This window comes from Cupressus sempervirens, chromosome 9 (genome assembly GCF_028749045.1).
Source record: "Cupressus sempervirens isolate cs-2001-9-10 chromosome 9, ASM2874904v1, whole genome shotgun sequence".
Classification (NCBI taxonomy): Eukaryota; Viridiplantae; Streptophyta; class Pinopsida; order Cupressales; family Cupressaceae; genus Cupressus; species Cupressus sempervirens.
Genome location: NC_143126.1, coordinates 411,224,049 through 411,230,048, shown reverse-complemented (window position 1 = coordinate 411,230,048; position 6,000 = coordinate 411,224,049). Strand labels below are relative to the sequence as shown.

General features: G+C 38.1%; 1 pseudogene; it reads right to left on the bottom strand.

Moving 5' to 3' along the window:
* Positions 1-2,346: 2,346 nt before the first annotated feature.
* Positions 2,347-6,000, bottom strand: part of LOC149539040 (transportin-1 pseudogene) — a 125,274-nt pseudogene continuing 121,620 nt past the window's right edge.

Sequence of the window (6,000 nt, the reverse complement as noted above, 5' to 3'; positions counted from 1 at the left end):
TACTTTACTATTGTTGATATGTATTTAGAATAGGAAAGATGTATGTGTGTTGGATGAATAGTTATAGGTATTCAGTCATTTCTTAGACCTTTTAAGATCTAACCCTACTTTTTCCTTGTGCAAGGAAATAAAGACCGAAACTTGGCATATTAGGTGGTGGACCAGGAACAACATAATGGATCACTTAACTGGTCAAAAGTTGAAAAGGCAATGACTAGTTACCTCTAACCCTACATTCATATGTATCATTTTTTCATATTTTGAATATGTATGAAAAGTGGTGTAGACACCTAAAATTGTCCAAATACACATTTCATGACCAATTAAATAAATATTCATTATTTATTTAATTCCCCTACCTTTAATTAAATAAATTTTACATTTATTTAATTATGTTCACCTTTCCTTTATTTAAATAAACTAAGGTTTATTTAAATCCTAACCCATTCACTTTAATTAAGTACTTCATTTACTTAATTAATCCTTTCCTAATCCCACTCGAAATTAAATATTAAATTTAATTCTATTTGAGCACATGGCTCCTAACTTTAACCCTCACCTAACCTCACTTCCCTAACCTAACCCATCCTTCTAACCTAGGTCAATCCACTTGTCCACTAATTAATCCTGGTTTCTCATCTAATCACATCCTTAATCATTTGCACAATCCTAATCAAATGATTAGCAAACCCTAGTCACATGTGACATGTGACTCTTACACCACTTACAACTTTATCCCCCTTCACCTGTGAACCAAAGGTGTCTCACACATGTGTGAGAAACCTTGAGCCTCCAACCCTCTTACACATGTCATTGACCCATCACTTTCAAATGTGTCTCACACATGTGTAAGGAAACATGATCTTACACACCTCTTACACCTGTCATAGACATGTCACATCAAAAGTTGTTCACACATGTGTGAGCATATTGCCCCCTTTGAATGGTCAAAACCTTAATCCACATGGAGTCTACTTGGCCTCCACCTCATTGACACTTCATCGATCCTAAGAGATCCTAGCCCTTCATCTTGCATTCAATCTCAGCCATCCATTTTATCTCTTTTCTTATAAAAGGAGAGCTCTCTCCTCATTTCCAACAATCTACTATCTAGCCTATTGTTATGCTGTAGGATTTGTGAGCAACCACATCCCACAAAAATGTGAAATCATCAATCACTTGGTGATTTCATGAGGTTTGCATACGTGCTATTTTCAATAGTTTAATGCTCTTTTTATTTCATGTTATCTGTGTTTACATGTTATCTTGCATATTTTGAGGTTTGCATAAACATGTAGGAATATGCATTAGTTGCTTAGTGTTATTTCCTTGATTATATTTTTATGCAATACATTTTGGCACATCTGGTGGGACCCACTTCACGGGTTCAAACTAACCATCTAATGTATTTTTGAGTGTTTTGTGAGGCTAAGCTTGTAGGTCAAAGACTTGCACTTGGAGATCAAGTTTCATGAGGAGCCTCTAATCAAGCCATAAAGCCCATCATCGTGTTTGGAGTGCATAAGGGAAGTTTTTTGACATATAACACTCCATATTTTATTTCATATTGTTCTATTTCCAAGTTCTATGAGCATATACACATCGAATATATCTCTTTGTTGATAAATAAGTAGATTAAAAGAAAAAGAAAAAAGGCAAGGGGAGTTTTTTTATTTTATTTAGTCTTGTTTGTGTTCTTTTTTTTAAAAATCATTTATATATATATACTAATAATATAAATATATATTCTAAGATATATATTTATATAGCGTATATATAGAAGTTATTTTTTAAAAATATATACATATGTCTTTTAAGCCTAGGTAGAAAATTTAAAAAAAAAAAAAAAATTAAATTAAATTAAAAAATAAATAAATAAAAATCACATTGCTTAACTTTGTTTTTTGTTTTATTGCAAGCTGCCGCCATGGAGGGGCCTGCGAGCGACGCAGCCGCCGCCGTGGCCCCCACTCCCCTGAGCCACTCCCTGCTCTGGCAGCCCTTCCCGTCCCCACCCTGCACCTCCCTCTCAGCCGCACCGCAACCACGGCCACTTCCCTTCTGCCCTCCCCACGGCCCCCGCTCGTCTTCCCTTCTGCCTCCCACGCACCACCCCAAGCCTCTATCGTCGTGGCCTTGGCCTGCTGTAACCCTTCTACCGCTCGGCGGCTCCCTGTTCCCTCCTCCTGAGTGCCACCTGTGGCCTCTGTGCCACCCATCCTTCAACCCCATCGCGGCCTCCGCTTCTGCCACACACCCCGTGGCCTCTACCACCTGCATCCACCATGGCTTACCCTAGCCACTCCGCCTACTGCAACCCCCTCTGCCCTCCATCCCCTTCACCCCTCAGTGCCTCCCTGCGAATCTCTCCTCCCACCGCCCACCTGCAACACACCCTGCTACCCTCGCCACAGCGTGGCCCACAACCCTTCGCTTAAACTTCCTCCCACCACTGCTCGCCTTTGTCACAACCGCATCGCCGGAACACTATTTCTCATTGCATAACTCGTGGCTCTGTCATGACCTTTCCAACCACCCACCTCACTCTACAAATGCCTGCCACTTTAAACCCTCTTGCTCGCAGTCGAGCCACCTGTGCCCACCAAAATTCACCACTCACGAGCTCAAAACCCTACCTCCACCCTGCAATTCCTTTTTTAAAATTTTCACATTATTGTTTTCATTTTAAAAACGCAACACAAACCAAAACCAAAAAAAAAAAGAGTTCATGGTCTTTTTTAATTTTTCAACATAGCATTTATCTTTCTTCTATAAACTAGATTTTATTTTCTTTCAAAAATGTGCAAAAAAAAATTTATTTTTGCTTGACGTGCACTTAACCATCAAATTTTTGCTCGTAGGTCACTGATGTCAGCACTGCATTAGTATTCTAATGCCCTTTTAGACCATAAGGAGTAGCCTTTGGTTTCTTGCTCATAACTTGAGCATATGAACTCCGTTTTTGAAAAATAAAATATCACCGAAAAGCTGATTTCGAGCCCGTTGTCATGGTGCTAGTTTCATGAGATTTTGATGTTGTTTAGATCCTTGATTTTTTTGTCAAAGACAAAATTTATGCTAAGTCTTTCATTGCAAGGTTGTTTCACATTTGTCCTACATTTTCGCTGCCCTAACTTGCATTTTCGCAGGGATATTTTCTCACTAACCATATTGCTTGCAGGTTTTTGCCTTAATGTTGTTTTGGAATGAACTTGTATGCTTAAACACTCATCTTTGAATGCATGGTTAAATGTTAAAACAATCAAATTCAATCTTGAATGCCTTAAGGGAATGGACATGTATTCTTAGGTTAGCAAACATTTAGAATTGGTGCTTAAAACGAGCTCACACAATATTGAATGCCTTAAGGGAAATTGATTTCATTTTCAGAAATCTTGCTTATGCACATGCTCGATTTACTTTTTTGTTGATGAATCCGCATTTTCATTTACGTTGGCAACATTTCATGTTGGAAAGAACATTGTATGGTTTAATCACGTGTGTCTTCAACATAGATTAGAAAACTTAAAGTTTCATCAGGAAAGAACGCGTGTCTTTTTGAACCTCGAGGCCACTTATGTATTCTCTCCCCTCGCACCTTCGAGTGATCTTGGGTGCACAAGAAATAAGTGGTCTTGTTTTTCTTTTTTTAGGAGGCCTGCTTGGGGATTTCATCACCCCTTGGGACGACCTCAACTCTAGTGTTTTGGCGGAGTATAAAAATTGGGAGGTGAATCAAAAGACACCTCTCTTGGAAGCATAATATTGTTACTCTTGGCTAAGCCCCAAAGAACTTTATACCTTTGAGAAGTGAAGGAGGAGATTTGGGTTACCATCTCCCCCCGACTGTGTGGTAGTATTTTCTTTCATCTACAGATTTGGGCCTCACGTACCTTGCATATATCAAGGACACCCTCTAGTTGATCCTTGTACATCCTAGTCAAAACTTTATAGGATTGTTATTGTGTTTGACATTCTTGAGTGTTTGAAACATACTTGCCTTGTACATATTTCATTGTATATATTTTGCATCTCAAATTTGAAAAATGCAAAAAAAAAAATCATAAAACATAAAAATCAAAAAAATCATAAAAGTTCAAAAATTAAAAAAAACCAAAAAATTTCAAAAAACAACAAAAACAAATCTTGGTTTAGGTCTTCTTAGTCAAGTTGTCCACATCATTCCACGTCACATCATCAATGTCATCACTCTCATCCATCTCTTGTCTTCATCATCCAAACCATTCCTCCAAGTCTTAATCATCTTTATCCATCCAAATCATTTCCTCGTCTTCCTAATCATTCAACATAAGTCCTAATCTTCATCCTAGTCATGCTTCATCATCATCTAGCTTCAATTTCCTCCACCAATCTCATAATGCATTCTTAGTTCATTCCTCCACATCATCATACTTCTAATCCAATCCCTTGTCAAATTCATTCTTTTCTAATCAATTCTTAATTCAATCCATTTATATCTTCCTCCATAATCAATCTTCCTAATTTCATTCACATCTTCTTCTAATTCAACTTTGCATCACATCTTCTACATTGGACATAGGAGCATAGTCATACACATTGGACTTTCATTCACATCTCACATTCACTTGTTTGCACTATCATAGGGTTTTTATCAAATCAAATCAAACCCTCATCCAATCAATATCCACTCAAATCAAATCAAAATCAAATCCAATCCAATTCAATATCACATTCAATCAAATCAACACAAAGTCCAAAGCTCCTAGTCCTAAGTTCATCTTCCATCCATCATCGAATCTTTCATCACTCTTCCTCTAACATCTATGGATCTAAAGTTGCTGAATCAAATGGTTGACAATCTTCAAAGACAATAATATGGAGTTATACCTCCTGTTTAACCTGCATATCAAATTCATCCTCATAACTTCATATCCAATTCTAATCCATCTCATGTTAATTATTCTTCTACCTTTGACAAGGGAAATCCGCTTCATTATCCTTAAATTCCATTCATAGCCCACACCATTCTTCAAATGCAAATGCCCTTTCCATGGAAATGGAACAATTAAAGAATTATCTCTTAGCAAGTCAGCAAAAAGAGGCCACCTTCCATGCCATGTGTCCTCTTCCTCCATTTTTTGAAGATCCTAATCCTCATGTCCCATCCAACCCCAACCCTCCATGTAATCCACTACCCATAGCTCAACCTTCACATTATCCTAATCCTCCAAAAACATCATCCCCACCTCATAATGGGTTTTTCTCACGTAAATTCTTGGCTAAATGTACAATTCAAAATGAAGAGAGCCCATTGCCCAAAGTCATACCCCTAGTTCCATCTCAAGACCTTTCTCCAAAGCATGACATTATAGATGCCTCTTCTCCTCTAGATCTATGCATTTCTTCATCCCATCATTCCCTTATCCCTCAAGATCCATTTATCCCTCCTAGTCCATCTCTTGATTTCCTTCCTAATCAAGATCAAGGCATTCCATGTACCATGTACATTACCAATTCCATTCCATCTCACGAGTTAGCATTCATAGACCCTCCACTTTGTACAGAAGTTCCTTCCACTCCATCCACTCATACTCCTCTATTTCAAGATCAAATCACTCCATCTCATGATTCTATTCCATCTCATGATCCACTCATTCCGCTACATGATCCCCTCTTAAGTCAAGATCAAAACACCCATTCATTTTCCTTTCATGATCCAACTCCATCTCAAGATCCTATTATCCCTCATAATCCCTATTGTATTCCTAATCCTCTGCATGATCCTATCCCACCTATCCAATCCACTCATGTATCCCATCTACCTGGACTTGCATCTTGTATTGAAAATAATAAGTATCCCATTGAAGAAATAATGCCTCAAGATGTTGGTACACCTTCCACTTCTTCCAAACCGAAAATTCCTCCATCAAAACCTAAAGCTTCCCATCATTCATCTTCAAAGTCCATTTTAGGACCTTATATCCATATTCCCAACCCGTCATCCCTTCCATCCATTTT